The sequence below is a fragment of the Sciurus vulgaris genome (assembly GCF_902686455.1).
Source record: "Sciurus vulgaris genome assembly, chromosome: 15".
Taxonomy (NCBI): Eukaryota; Metazoa; Chordata; class Mammalia; order Rodentia; family Sciuridae; genus Sciurus; species Sciurus vulgaris.
In genome coordinates this window covers 77,177,505-77,192,457 of record NC_136476.1, presented here as the reverse complement: position 1 = coordinate 77,192,457, position 14,953 = coordinate 77,177,505, and the positions used below count along the sequence as shown (strand labels likewise).

Genomic DNA, 14,953 nt, shown 5'->3' with positions numbered 1-14,953 from the left:
GTGGGTAACTGCAGGGGACAGTGGAGTGACGGGGTAAACAGGCAAAGCTCTCAGGTGACAGGCTGGGCCCCAGCAGACCTAGCCCTGCAGGGTCTGCAGAAGTGGGGCAGGCAGAAGACAAGGTCCCTGTGCCATCGTTACCAAAAGCATGCACAGAGTAGAACGCTCCATGAGCAGATGACTGAGGCAGATTGGCTTTTGGAGGATTCAAAGCAGAAGCATCAGAACTGAGACACGATCCTTGGGCAGCTGAAGTGGGACAAGGCCCCTCTCTGTGCCCATGGGTCCTTCTAGGAATCCCTGGCTTTGAGGACAAACCTGGAGACCATCAAAAGGCACTTTCAGTCCAGCGTGAGGACACATGCGGGTAATCCCAGAGGCTGAGGCAGGAGGATTGCAAGTTCAAAGCCAATCTCAGCAATTTAGCAAGACCCAGTCTCAAAATAAAACATAAAAAGGGCTGGGGATCTAGGCTCTGGGGAAGAGAGACAGGGCTGCAGAGACAAGCAAGCTGTCTGCACTCATCCCTTCCTCCTTCTGGCCACCAAGAGTGACGCCATGAGCTGGCAGGTGCTCCAGGTTCTACAGACTTCCTTCTGTTCTGATTGGCAGGGTTGTCCCCTGGAAGGGTTCCTTCCTGTTTCCCTCTGGCATCCTCGAGCTTATTTGGTCCTCAGGACAACTTTGTCAGGTAGTGGGGGCGGGCCCCGATGTGCTCATCTCTTGGGTAGGGAAACTGAGGCCCACGCTGGGAAGGGAACCTGCACTCCTGGCATCCAGCCCAGGACTCCGCCCTGGCCCCTGCGCCCCACCCACCTCAGCTGCTCACCTGGGAATCTGATAGTCAGGCGGCCCCACCCTGCCAGCCACCTGCAGGTGTGACTCATTCACACCCTTGACTCACTCTTAGGTGCTGCTCCTACGGTCAACAAGCCAGGGACCTGGGGGCCACACCCCAGCTTTTCAGGCCTCTCCAAAGCCTCCAGGCAGAATTCCCGTCCCTCTTCCTTACAGGGAATTGACCCTTCTACAGAAGAGCTATCAGAAGCCTTGAGAAGGAAAGTCACTTCACATCACCAACAGCTGCACAGCCGGCGGGGAGCCAGGCCTTTGGGCACCCGCCTTTCCTTGCCTCTTCCCTGCAGGACCACCCAGCCCCCTCCGGAGGTAAGGGCCAGAGACCTGCTCTGAGCCTTAAGAGGAAATCCTGGGACTCATTTTGGATCCACCATTGCCACCAGTGGCCGCTTCCCCCTGGAGTCCCTCCAGACTTCCCTGGGCAGCAGGATTGGGCTCAGGAGGACGATGGGTGTCTGCCATGCTGCACCTACCTTACAGGCTGTGCTGGGACAAGAGCTGCTCCCAGGGGAGAGCGAAGCACGGGACCAGGGGAGTCAGCAGCACCTGAAAAAGAAGGGCCCAGAACCTCAGCCCATCTGGCCCCTCCCCACTTGACCTCCCAAGCCCTGCCACCTCCAGTAACAGGGCACTCACTTCCTGTCAAGGTTGCCAACACCTGCTGCTGATGAAAAGATTTGTCCCTAGGATGCACTAAAACCCAGCGCCTGCTGGCCTCAGTGCTGCACTCTGAGGTCACCCAGAATGAATCTGTCCCCCTGGTTCCCAGTTGCTCCTTGGACACTTGAAGACAGTGATTCTTGACAAGTCAAGAATCAAATTGTATCTTTCTCATCCTGGATGTGAGCAGTTTGGGAACCCAATCTGTGACATGTGACATTCCCACCTACGTATTGCTTTATTATTGTTCTGCTGCTCTGTGACTGCACATGACTGCCACTGTCTGGTGATGGGTCTTCCTCTCCCACCAGGTCGCCAGCTCCTGGAGGGCAAGGGCTCTGTGAGCTGCACCTCTGAGGCTTTAGCCCAGCCCAGGACCTGACTCGTGGCAGGACCAGTGGGGAGATGTCAGGTGAGCAGATGAAGGACCATCCTCATCCTTCACGGGTCCCACTGTGGACTGTGCAGCTCAGCCCCCCAGCACCTGCTTTTCAGGGGCAAACTGGAGCTTTGCCCTTCCTCACTACCCAGAGTTCTTGTGTGTGTGTGTGTGTGTGTGTGTGTCCATGCCTCTGCCGCTGAGCTATGTCCCCAGGCCTTTTCAAAAAAAAATTTTTTTTTTTTTTTGCCAGGCTGGCCTGGAACTTGCAATCCTCCTGCCTCAGCCTCTGGAGTTGCTGGGATTACAGGAATGTGCCATCATGCCGAGCACATATGGAGAGCAGCTGAGCAAGCCCATTCTGCCCACGCTGGAAGACTGCTCTGCCCAAACCAGCTTCTCTGAGCCAAAGGGAGAGTCCAAGATCTCAAATGAGTAGGGCCCTGCAGGCTCCTGGGATTAGGACACAAATAAGCCCTGTTCTCAGGCTGACGGTAAATGGCCCAGGCATTGCTGGTAGTTTCTGCATTGTCAATGACACAGGTGGACAGCAGTGGACCTGGAATCAAGGTAGCCCAAACCTAAGAGGCCAGAGGTCAGATATTTATCTGGGCCCCTGGACCTGGTGTTAAATGGCACCTCTGTGAGCCTTTCTCAAAAAGTCTGGGAGAAACTTCCCTGCTCCAAGGGATATAGGTCAAAGCAAAGTTAGGTTTTATCATTTCTGCAGAGTGATGAATGGCCTGTCATGCTCTGCCAACTCTGGAGGAGATGGAACTTATCAAATCCAGCCCCCTTCTCTGCTACACACCCCAAATCACACGCTCACCTGATGTGATGTCTGTGTTCCCAACCTGCTCTGTGCCACCTCCCTCTCAGGGTCCCCCTCTCAGCAAACAGCACCACCATCCATTGAATATGCAAGGGACCAGGCCGGATGCCAGGGCATGTTCCTCCTCCACCGGCTGCTCTCACTGTCCCTGCTCACCACCTCCTGCCAGCTCAGCCTTTGACCACCTCCGAAGTGGACCCCTTTGCCTCACCCCTGCCGCCAACATCTTGGTCCATGCACCATCTCCTCTCCCCTGGACAGCTGCAGTCGTCCCAGATTGGTCCTCCTGTTTCCCCTATCTCCCCTACAATGCCATCTCCCCAAAGCAGGCCCAGACCAAGTCACTTCTCTGCACAGACTCTGCCATGGCTCCTGCATGGCCCCCAAAGTGCATACGTACCATCCTTCTCAACGTCCACCCTTCAGGATCTGCCCTCGAGATCTACCCCTTGAGCTGCAGCTCTCACCAGTTCTTGTCTTCCACCTGAGCCCCGCCAGGCTCCAGCCAGACACAGCTGCACTCTGTCCCTGAATCCTTCACGCAACCCTTATACAGACTATTTCCTCTGCGTCCCCGCTGCCCCCAGGTCTTCCCTGTCACATTGCACTGGAATGGTCTATTTCCACATCAGCCACTGGTATATCCCAGAGCCTAGCCTCGGGCCGAAGCCACCACAGCTTCAGATTCACCAAAGGAAGAAAACAGCAAATCATACGCTAGCACACACACATAACACGCGTGTCTGCACGCGTTCCTACAGAGCCCGCTGAGAGTTCAGATGCTGCCATCTATGGGCAAGAAAAGCATCTCATTTTCCCTGAGACTGGACAGCAGGAGGCCCACTTTTCAAACTTGGCTGGGTTTACAAAGAGCCCGGCTAATTCTAAGTGAGTCTGTTTTCCATTTTGGACCTTGAGGCTACAGCCATTTAAAAACAAGGTCCATAAACCACTGACGCTAGTCCACTGCCCACAAGCTCCCCACGGGACCAGAAAAGACAGAGGTTTCTTCTCAGCTCTCATAACCCCAGCGGGTGCTCGCTTGGTGCCTGTTGGCTGATTATAACTTCCAACACAAGGCGAGGAGCATATTCTGAGATCCCATCCAGATGGGAAGTCCAGCCCAAGGTACAGAGCGCATCCCTAGCATTACCTGCAGTCTTGTTCAGGGACCCTGCCTGGATCCCAGCTGGCTGGGTTTGGCCACCTGCCAGCATAAGAAATAAGCAAAGATGGAAAAATGCATAGTGAACTTTATGCTGTTTGATCTCACTGGCGAGAAGCAGCTAGGTTGCCCCTCCCTAGTTCCATAGAAGCAGTTACAATTCATACAAGTGAAAGTCAGGTGATGTACGTGTGCAGATTTAGTTGACTGAAGAGGGACAAAAGGCAGGAAATGCACACAGAAGATTTAGTTAGCCTGTGCAGGACGGATAGGGCAGCTGGGGTGGGGGGTGCAGCTGGGGGAGGTGCAGCCCTTTGCTTCCATTCTCAGCATGAGAAAGTTGCTCCTAGGGCTGGGGAGATAGCTCAATCCGGAGAGTGCTTGCTCTGTAAGCACAAGGCCCTGGGTTTGATCCCTAGCACCCAAAAAAAAAAAAAGTTGCTCCTAAATTCAGAGGGGCCCCCAAAGTCAGTCTGCTTCACTAGTCACAATGTGCAACTGCTGTAGAGCTTCCCTTTGAGTGGCTACTGGAGGGAGTGGGGGGAGGCTGGGTTTGAGCCTTTTTTCATTCTGTGGGACCACCCCCAGTTCATTGGGTGGACTTTCGGACTTGGTGTCCAGTAACACCAAAAGGATTCAAATGGCCACCCTCAAGAAGTCATCACTTTCTGTGCACCAAGTGTTAAAACTCTATAGTCGCCATGCCTCAGCTTCATGGTAACTCTGCCAGGTAGGTAATACTGGTCTTTGTCAAAGCAAAGACATAGACTCAGAGAAGTAAAGTAATATGCTAGAGTCACACAGCTAAGATGCCTGGAAGTTCCCACCAGGCTGCCTCCCCCACGCCCTGGTCTCACTAAATGCCAAGCTATAAGGCTAGGCCTCTTACTCAAGAAAAACGCAAAGCTTTGGTTGCTGTAGATCAGAGGTGGCAAACCTCTTCTGCAGAGGGCCAGATATACTTTAGACTTTGCAGGCCACTTACCTTGTGCTGTATATCCTTCCCTATTTCTTTTCTTTTACTTTTTTTTTTTTTTTTCTTTTTAAAATAACTCTTTTAAAGTATAAAAAGCATTCTTAGCTCAGGGACATACAAAACAGACTGGGGCCTCTCCAGGAGCTAGTTTGCCTTCATGGATACATAGAGAATAATGTTTATGCTCTGAAGCAAAAAATCTTCTGGTGGAAACATGTATCCAAGCCAAATGCTAAGCCCTCTGCCGAATTTCTCCCCCTTCCAATGGCTTCCTACTGAGTCACTCTCTGCTGAAGAAGGCCCTACCTCACTCTGCAACCGGGCAGTAAACCATTTCAAGGATTGTTCAGATTCTAGACACTCACAGTTACGGGTTAAAGAGACAGTCTGCTGGGAAGAGAAAGGGAGCAAATATGGTGGATAAAAAGAATCTTAAGACATTGAAAGATCCAGGCTCCTGGCTCAAGTGTAGCTCAGTGGTAGAGCACATGCCCAGCATGCCTGAGGCCTGGGCTCCATCCCCAGCAGCAAGACAGATCTGTGCTATAGACCAGGTCCTGTTACTGGAATATCTTTTACGTCCAACTACAATATTTTTTTTTTTTTATTAAACCTAGAGGGGATAAGGAGCCTGAAGACATTTTTCATAATGACCAAGCATTAAGTCACTGATCTCACACCCACACCAGGAGGCAGGACAGCTCCAATCAGACCCTAGACAGGTGGAAAAGTAGACGCCCGGAAGGGGGTGGCAAGTGAGGGGACAAGAGAAGTTGCCATTTCCAGTTCTCGGAGGTGGAGACAGGGATAGGTTAGAGAGAGAAATGACTTACCCAAGATCACACAGCCCAGACAAACTAAGGACGTGACCATGGCCAAGTTCCTTGATCCTCCTAGGGCTTAGGTTTGGTCACAACTGAAAGCATTTTGGTCGAGGTACTTTTGGAATCTCACAGTGGTAGAACAGCAGTCAGATAGCCTGCTGTGTGCTTCGGGGGAACACTTGTTCTCTTGGGGTGTGAGCATTGGGTTCATGAGGTGCAGGGATGGGGCCGAGCAATTTCTGATTCCTAAGAACCAGCTATAAAAGTGGAGTTTGGAAAGAAACTGTTGTTTTGAGGTGAGGAGGCAGTCAGGAGAAGTGTCCTCTGCCAAGAGTGACCGCAGATATACCAAAGTCTCTGGGGTGGGAATACAAAGTCCAATCCTTCGGTTATAAGTGCGGGGGCAGAGGAGTGACCTGGCATGAGCACTGGAAGGGAGGCTTAGGATGTGGTCCATTTTATAGATGAGGATCCTGAAGCCTTGAGAGAGGCCAGGGCTTCTTACCAAAGAATTTTTCCCTTCAGCTGATAATATACAAGTACGCGGTATTAACTAAGAAAGCCCAAGGGTTGGGGATGTAGTTCAGTGATAGGAAAGGCTCTGGGCCCAATCCCCAGTACTGCAAAAAACAAAACAAAACAAAAACAAACAAACAAATAAAATGCAGATGTGTACAAATGATTGATTTGGTAATAATCAGTCTCCTTACAAATAGTGCACTTCCTTTTACAAACGGAATTCATTACAAAAAGACTCCATTCTGGTCTTTGATGGCAAGGGCCCTGGTGCAAAGTTTCTCACACTTGAATTTGCCCATGAATCCCATGGGGATCTTGTGAAAATGCAGATTTGAATTCAGTAGGCCCAGAATAGGTAGGGTTACCAGATAAAATGCAGGATGCCCACTTAAATTTGAATTTTGGAAACACATTGAAAGTTTTTGGTAGACGTATGTTCTAAATATTGCAAGGAGGATATTGTGCTTAAACAATCACTCATTTTTATATGAAATTCAAATTTAACTAGCGTCCTGGGTGTGTGTGTGTGTGTGTCTGTGTGTGTGTGTTTAACTTGCTAAATATGGCCACACTAAGGGCAGAGCCTGAGATCCCACAGTTCGGAAAAGCTCTCAGATGAAGCCAGGTGCTGAACTGTATACAACCATGAATTCTATGGTCTTTTTTTAAAACTGCAAAAAAAAAAAAAAAGCTGGGCTGATAGATCCTACTTCTGAAAGAGTATTTAGAAAGAAAGCAGTCATTGGAACTGGAATATGCTTGCAAGAGAAACAGAGATACCCTGGGGGAAGGGGGCAGGGCCACAATTCTACCCACAAAAGTTTACCTCTTAAAGAGCACTGTTCAACTGACTGAACTCAGGAAGCCAGGAACACATGGGCAGGCCCTCCTGGAGTCCATAGAAGGGAATGACCTACCCCTCCCTGTTCAGGGCAGTTTTGAATCAAATGAGAGAATAGAAATTCATGGCACCTGAATGACTGCTCTTGCCACACATCATGTTGTGCATTTTTAAAATTCCTATGAACTCAGTGTTGAAATCCTAACTTTACAGATGAGGAAACCAAAGCACGGAGAGGTGACTTGCTCAAGGTCTTATTGCAAGTGCAAAGCAGAATTGGAAGGAGAACCAAGTTCTCTCTGCTCTCAGCCTGGAATCTTAACTCTTTGGCCTTTCCTGCCATGGGACTGTGCAGATACAGAAACTTATGATTCGGATGCTCATTACACAGTGTTTATAAACAGCCTAAATATTTAATAATAGAGGATTGTTAAGCAAACATGGCATATGCACATCAAAGATGGCATATTAGAGAGTGATAAAAGTCTTATGGGCACATATCACTTGCGTAATTTAAAATGGTAAGGTTGGGGTGGAATTTAACAGGAGAGCATTTGCCCAGCCTGTGTGGAGCCCTGGGTTTGATTCTAAGTGCTGTCAAAAAAAAAAAAAAAAAAAAAGGAGGTAAACTTTTTCTTTTTCTTTTTTTTTTAATAGAATGCATCGTTTCACTTTAATCCCATCATCTATTCAGAGTGAAATAAGTTAAGTATGCATTTGTCTACTTAGATATAGTATACTTAAAAAACCCAAAAAAGTCCAGATAGAAAATTTTAAAACAGTTATGACCACAATTACATGGCATAAAAACAAAAGTACTGAAAATATCAGAAAGAAAATATGCCCAAATGTTAGTGGTATTGCTTCTGCTTGGTAGAATTTCGGATAGTTCTTATTTTTTAAAATATTTTTTTCATCTAAATTTTCCATCATAAGCATTTATTATAAGGGGGGGGAAGGTTCATGGAGGAGGACAGAAAAAAATACATATGCCACCAATGTCACTAAGCCACTGCCCCATATTTAACTAGTATTTAGAGTGCCAACAAGAGCCCAGTCCAGCCACAGCCACTTCAGCCAGACCCAGCCCCACCCGAAGGCTCACATAGATGGAATATACATACATTCTTTGCTTGGCAAATAAGCCAGACCCAGATGACATATTTGTTGAAATCGGACAGTAACAAAACTATTTGTTTAACCAGCTCTGCAGAATAAATGAAGCCACTCCCACAGGCCTGGTTCCTTCCCCAGAGTTCCCTGCAAGACTCCGTGGCTCAAACCCTTGGAAGAATGGGTTTCAGGGACACTTCACCGCCCAGGAAAAAGCTGTGCTCATTCCTTAATCCAAGGACTGAATGCGAGAGAGGCAGAGGTGTTTGTGATGCAGAGAAAGCAAGGCCCAGCAAGGGGAAGCAGGAGGGCCTGGAAGGAACCTGGCTGTCCAGGGCAAGGGAGCTCACAGCTCCGGGCCTCAGTAAAATATATGACCCAGTGACCACCTCAGGGATATGATGAGGCTCAAAGAAAAAAAAGTTATTTCATTGCTCTAGGCAGAGCCTCAGTTTCCTCATCGATAAAATGGAGTCCTCTTCCTTCATAAGGCTGTCAAAAAATTAAACAAAACAGTGCAAGCAAAAGGTAACACACACAGCTAACATCTATGCACAGTGGCATCATTAATATTGCTTGTTATTAGAATAAGGAATAGGATATGCAAATGAATCCTAGGCCGCAACTTCCTGTCTGCAAAATGGGGCCATCAATTCAGCCCCAAAGGCCAAATTCAAGAAGAGCTGAACTTAGGTGCATGACTTCTGTGAGCTCATTTTGGGCTCTCAGACATGCAGATGCCATGCTCCTGTGGGGAACACAAAGCTTTTTGCTGTGGAGGCCATCAGAGTTGAAAACCTGTTGTCCAGCCATGGTGTGGATAGAGTCTGGGGTCCAGAGAAAGGCATACATCAGCCCAAGTCACCCAGCACTCTGTCAGTGGCAAAGCCAGGACCCATGCCCAGGCCTCCAGCAGCTCAGCCTTGCCCACCACACCCACTGCTTTTCTCTCCCCTAATTGCTGATGTGGTCCTGGACAGAGCAAGGGTGAGCAGGCCTACAGAGGGGACGGGGGAGGGGAGGCTGGCCAGCAGCAGGAACTGAGCTGCCCTGTGGTCTCCAACTTTGCAAACCACATCAGGCTGAAATATGACACACACGCGCTCAGCTGAAAGCGAGGAGATATTTTTACTTAACATCCCTCAGCTGCCTAAACACTGGTCTCTTTTTTTCCCTCCCCCCAAAAAAGGCCTACCTCCTGGGACCTGCTTTTCTCTGCTTTAGCCCATGCTTTCTCAGGGAATAACCAGGGGGACAAGGGGATCCACTTTCCCTGGCTTCTCTAGATAGATTTCCAGAACATGGGCTCAAATAATGAAGAGAGGGGACCAGTCATTGCTGGGCTTCCATTTCACAAGTGACTTTGTCCATCAAAGTCTGTGTCCAGGAGCCTTGATTTCCTGAAATATGCAAGAGATTGCCTAAACTCAGGGGCCCTGTTGATGGTAAAGAAAAGTATGGGTTGATAATAAGAGGGGCTGAGCAAACCCAGGTCGTGGCACTAAGTCCATCCTCTTAACAGTCATAGTAGACACCCCTCCAAACACACCCTCCACCCACTTCTTAGAACGTCCAGACTAGACAGAACCTGTGGGAGAACCTTTAGTGCAGTAATTAAGAGCTACAGCTCTGTAGTCAGACCTCTGGAATCCTGATACCATCTCCTTAAATAGCCACACAAACTGAGGCAAGTTATGTAACCTCTGGAAGCCTCAGTTTCTTCATCTGTAAAAGGGAGTATCATATCTGCCCCAGAGGATCAGTTATGAGGAGTCAATGAACTAATTAATGTTCCAGTGTTTGGTATATTAAAAGGTAACTTTTGACGATGATCATCATCACCATGCAGACCAAAATCCTTCCACATGACCGACAAGGAACTGAGGCTCACAATGACGGAACTTGCCCAAGGCCACCCAGGACTGCGACTGTACTCCTCAGCCAGTACTTCTAACTCGCCTCATGCAGGTGGTCTCTAGTAAGCAAAAATACACACTCGGAAACTGTAGACACAGGCCTTAAACATATCTTGAAAGAAAATGAAAGAAAGAAAAAAAGAAGAAAAAAAAAAGAAGAAGCAGAGACAGTACCTCAGCAGAAGTCATCTCTATGATCTGGACACGTGTCACGAAAGACCCAAACTGCCCTCATGGCACTGCATGGCTAAGAAACTTGAAGGTCTTTGGTCAACAGCTCTTGCTTGTAACAGTCTGGCCAAGCGAGAACACCACTCTTAACAGTGGCCACCTCTGAGGAGAGGAGGATTAGGAGGGACAAAGTTGTGTCTGAACGCTTCTCTATTTTTAAATCGTAACAATTTTTTTTTCTTGTTTTAAAACTAACAAAGAAGAAGAAATAAAACAATACTGAAAATAACATAGCAGCTTTACCTGGCTCGCTTTTTCCAGTTGCTATCTGTTTTTAAATGAAATGTGTGGCAGGTTCTGTCTGAGACCTTCAGCTGGGCTTCCAGAATCTGCCACTCTGATCTATCCCACAGGCACTGCTCTGGTTCAGACCTGCCCACCCTTCCACCTGGACCAGGGAAAGCTTCCTCTAGGTCTCCCTGCCTCCACCATTGCACGCCCTATACCAGCCATCAGATAAATGAGAGTTTTCATCACTGTTCTGGTTGAGACCTTTTTCAGTTTCTGTCTTCAGAATTAAGTCCAAGTCCTTAGTTTATAATTCAGCTCCATCTTCATTTACAATCCCCACTCCACATTCCTCCCACCGTCCATTGTGGCCACAAGGATTGCTCAGAAAACCTCAGTGCCTTTGCACAAACCGTCCCTGCTTCTTAGAATAGCTTTTCTCAGGATCCACTTTTTCCTAGTAAATAACTACTCACTTCTGAGATCTGGTTCACCCAGAATTAGTCACCCATCTCACAAGCTGAAGCTGTGCCAACCGCTGTAGATGGGAAGTACCTTGAGGACAGAGAAGCTTTGTCCTCCTTAAGTTCCTGGGCCCCAGAACGGTACTACGATGGGGAAGAAAAGAAGGAAGGAAATGCCATGACAGGCTAACCATTCTGCTCCCCCCCGGGATCATGTTAGTTATTCCACAATAAAAAGACTATGGAAAATTCTGGAGTAAAGTTCCCTTCCCTGGTTCACACGGAAACCTTTGCTTCTATGTAACTCACCCAAGCGACAAACCAAGTTCCCCCAGCTGCTTACAATTTCTCTAAGCATTTATAAATAGGGAGGCCCCAGAGAGGAAAATGCAGCTTCAAAGCAGCTGGATGCCAATTGTGCCTCTTCCCATCCTTCCTCCTCTGTCCCAAGTCACTTACCCTTAATATCCCCCAAGAAAAATCAGCCAGCACCCCAAGGCTATGTGGCGGGTGGGTTGGGTCCTTCAGTGAATGGAAGACGGAGAAAGAGCCGAGAGTCCCACCAGCCAGGAGTTAGCAAAGGGCAGATTGGCACCGGGGTCCTAGCGCTGCTGCCTTACTATGTGATTAAGAGCCCTACGAACTCGGGCCCTAGAGGTTTCTCACTGTGGAATGGGGATGGGGGTGAGATTCCAACGAGCTACGATCAGTATAAAGGGCAAAGGGCGGGAGGTCCTGGTGCCCTGGTCAGAAATGTGTTCCTGGGAGAACAGGACATACAGGATTAAGTCTTTGAAAAGTACTAGAAGCCAAACAAAAGCGAGAGAGGCACCTCCCCAGAGGCCCCGCCTTCCACGTAGCCGGCTCTATCCCCCGGACAGCCAGGGATGAGGGCTGGGCGTTTTAAAGGTCTCCCCTCTGCTCTGCAGAGGGTGCGAAGGCAGAATAGAAATGGATGTCTGAGCAGAGGGGCTGCAGAGAAAGCCAACACCTCCTCACCCACACCCCAGTCCTCAGAATTCCCAGGACTGGGGCTCTCCCTGGGCGCTGCCGAGGGCCGCTAGCATGCACAGGACAGAGGGAAGTCGCTGAACTTAGGTTGTGGGGAGAGTGGACCTGAGAAGAGATGGGAGTCCTGCGAGAAGGGGTTCCAATCTCTGTCTTCAACTCTGAAAGAAGTTTGCGCGTGCGTCGGGCAAGGTAACGCACACTGCACAGCCTGGGAGGAGACAGCGCCTACAGGTAACAGTCGCATGCAGATTTCAGCCCAGTACAAGGAAGAACTTTCTAACAGTCCTGGTACCAGAAAGAGGAAGGAGGTGGAGGCCCCCATCGCCAGGGAGAGTAGGCAAAGGTGTTACCCAGGAGGGGAGGATCCGCTGCGCAGACTCCTCAGCGAAGCCACCGCCCAGATCGCCGGCGGGCAGTCACCTGCCTTCTTGGTCCAACACCCCAAGTGCAAGGGAGACCCGGGCCCAGTTCCCCCACCCGCGGGGGCGGGGCAAGGTTAGCTCTGGGGCTTGCAGCACAGCGGGGCCTGTAGGTGGAGTCCCGGGCCCCTCCTCCCATCCTGCCCAGCCCCGGGCCCACATTCTTTGCTCCCCTGGAAGACCCCCAAAGTGGGCAAGGAAGCCCTTATCCAGCAATGTCCCGCGGCCGGGTCGAGTTCCAGGCGCGCGCAAGCTGGAAGAGGGAGTGGAAAGACTCAGATCATCCCGCGGTCTCCGGTGCCCGGGCGGTCACCCCTACCTGCTACTGTGGCGCTGGCGACGGCGGCTGCTGGGTCCAGCTGTGCTCAGCTGGTTCCGGGCGGCGGGGCGGGGGCGCTGCGGCGCGAGCAGCTGGGGTGGGCAGGGCGCGGGCGGGAGCCGCCCTCGGGGCGGGGCGGCTAGGCCCTCCACGGTGGGGGGAGGAGCATCAGCCCCTCCCGTAGGTAGCAGGGAGGAGGGAGTCTCTGGATCCCGGCTGGCGTTCGTCCAGTGCACTGTGTTTCACTTTATGAAACCCCTCACTATGCCCTGCAGGAAGGCAGCAAGCTCCCTGCTTTACACGGGAGGAAACTGAGACCCGGAACTTGGAAGGGTGGTCTGAAGGGGCCTACGGGTCGGGGGGCACCCGAACAGCTCTGGAACTGGGTTCGGGCCAAAGAACTCAGTGGGGGTGGGCAGCGTGCAGGGCTCAGCTGGGACCAGCCGGGACAGATTTCAGCTCAGGACCGACTTCAGGAGGTAAAGCCCTCTGATGGTGAAATGGGCTCCCCACAAAAGTAGGGGAGATGTGCGAAGAGCAGCTAGACCCGCAGAAGGGAATAAAGGGGAATCGTTCCCATCTTTATCTAGAATGAAGAACAGAGAAACGCCACGTGCATCCCTGTCCTAAAATGAAAACAGTAAGTTGGGGCTTTGGAGTCAGAAGTCAAGAGTTGGAACCCTTGGCACCTGCTGGTCCTGTAACTCTAGGCAACTGAGTTAACATATCCAGGGCGCAGTTTACTCGTTTGTGAAATGGGCACAATTACTTGTCTCTTTATGGGGCAGTGGGAAGACTCGGTGGGAGAAAGATTTCAGCACAGTGGCAAGTGCAGAGTTCTCCATAAATGGATGTGCTCAGTAATGTGATGGTGCATACTATCTTAGGTGATTGGGAAAATCCACACTGGCCAGAGAGATGAGTGCAAGGTCACTTGTACAGAAATCAAAGATTTCATTTATCACAACAGTTTCACACATGCATTTGAGAAACAGTCATTTATAAATGGAGCAGGGGATAAGACAGTCTCCCAACAGTCCCAGTACAAATATGAGTTCCCAGGCCTCTTGCAGGTGCTCCATGACTCCAATTTGGGAGAACTCATGTACCAAACAGAGGACTGGACCATATGACTGAGATGTCCATTCCCAGCCTGATTGCTGGCAGCAGCACCATGTTGGACCAGAACAAAACTCCCTCTGATGCAAGGTAAAATGGACCAGAGTCAATAATTGCTGGGTGCCAGGAATGAGAGCAGGAAAGGCTGGTGGTATTCAAATGGCAGAGAAAGTGTGCCAGTGCAGAACTCCCTTCCTGGTTTTTCCATTGAGAAGCAGCCTGGGAAGCCTCAGGGCCTGGGGAATCCCTCCTGGCTCTTCCTCCTGCCCAACTCTCTTTGTACAACAGCAGAGATCACAGCCTCCGCTTCTTCAGTGCTTCGCACCAGGCTCCAAGCTTCCTGCTCGTTGCCAGCTTCCATTCTCCCCACCCCTGCCTGCCTCTCAAGGTTTGCATTACCACGTGCATTTTTCAGATGAGGAGGCCAAGCCACAGAGGGTTAAGTAGCTCTGGATACTGTGCAGTCTGGTCCTCTGTGCAAGAATCCTTGGCCCCAGCTCCTTTGCTCAATGTCCAGTGTCACACTCTGCCACACTTGCGGTCTTGAGCAACTGCCCAGTTCTACTTTCTCTGAAACAGAAGCAAGGTGCCCACCCCCAGGGAGGTTCACACCCTCTCTACCACTCTGATTTTTCTAGAGCTCTCTGTGGCTCACTGTGGAGCCAGGGAGGAAGAAGGCAGAAACACAGGCTGCTTGACTCTGAGCTCTTTGATCACAAGCTCCGGCATACACATACCTTGGAATTATCTAACATATCATATCATTTCTAAACCCCGAAACTCCTCTGAGACTATGGGAGGTGGACCTCTGAATCTGTGCCTGCATAGAGCTGGAAAATATCGTATCAGGATGGAGAAAGCACTGGGGAACATCTGGCACAATCCCTCATTTTGGAAATGGGGAAATTGAGACCAAGAGAGCAGAGGAACTTAACACCCATAATCCTGTGATTTCTCCATTTGGTGGCTGGAAAGGCACATAGGCTCAGGCGATCTATCACCAAATAATGAAAAATAATAAGGACGACAACGGTGATGATAACCACTACTCATTTAGGAGGGTCAAGCAGGTTCCCCAC

At 50.0% G+C, this 14,953-nt stretch overlaps 1 protein-coding gene across 1 annotated transcript in view; it reads right to left on the bottom strand.

Moving 5' to 3' along the window:
• GSN (gelsolin) overlaps window positions 1-12,828 on the bottom strand; it is a 53,109-nt gene extending 40,281 nt beyond the window's left edge. The window contains exons 1-2 of the mRNA XM_079113774.1: window positions 12,756-12,828; window positions 1,332-1,404 (exon numbers count right to left, since the gene is read on the bottom strand). The gene's annotated coding sequence lies outside the window, so the exon portion shown is untranslated. The remainder of the gene's footprint in view (window positions 1-1,331; window positions 1,405-12,755) is intronic.
• Between the last annotated feature and the right edge of the window lie 2,125 nt (window positions 12,829-14,953).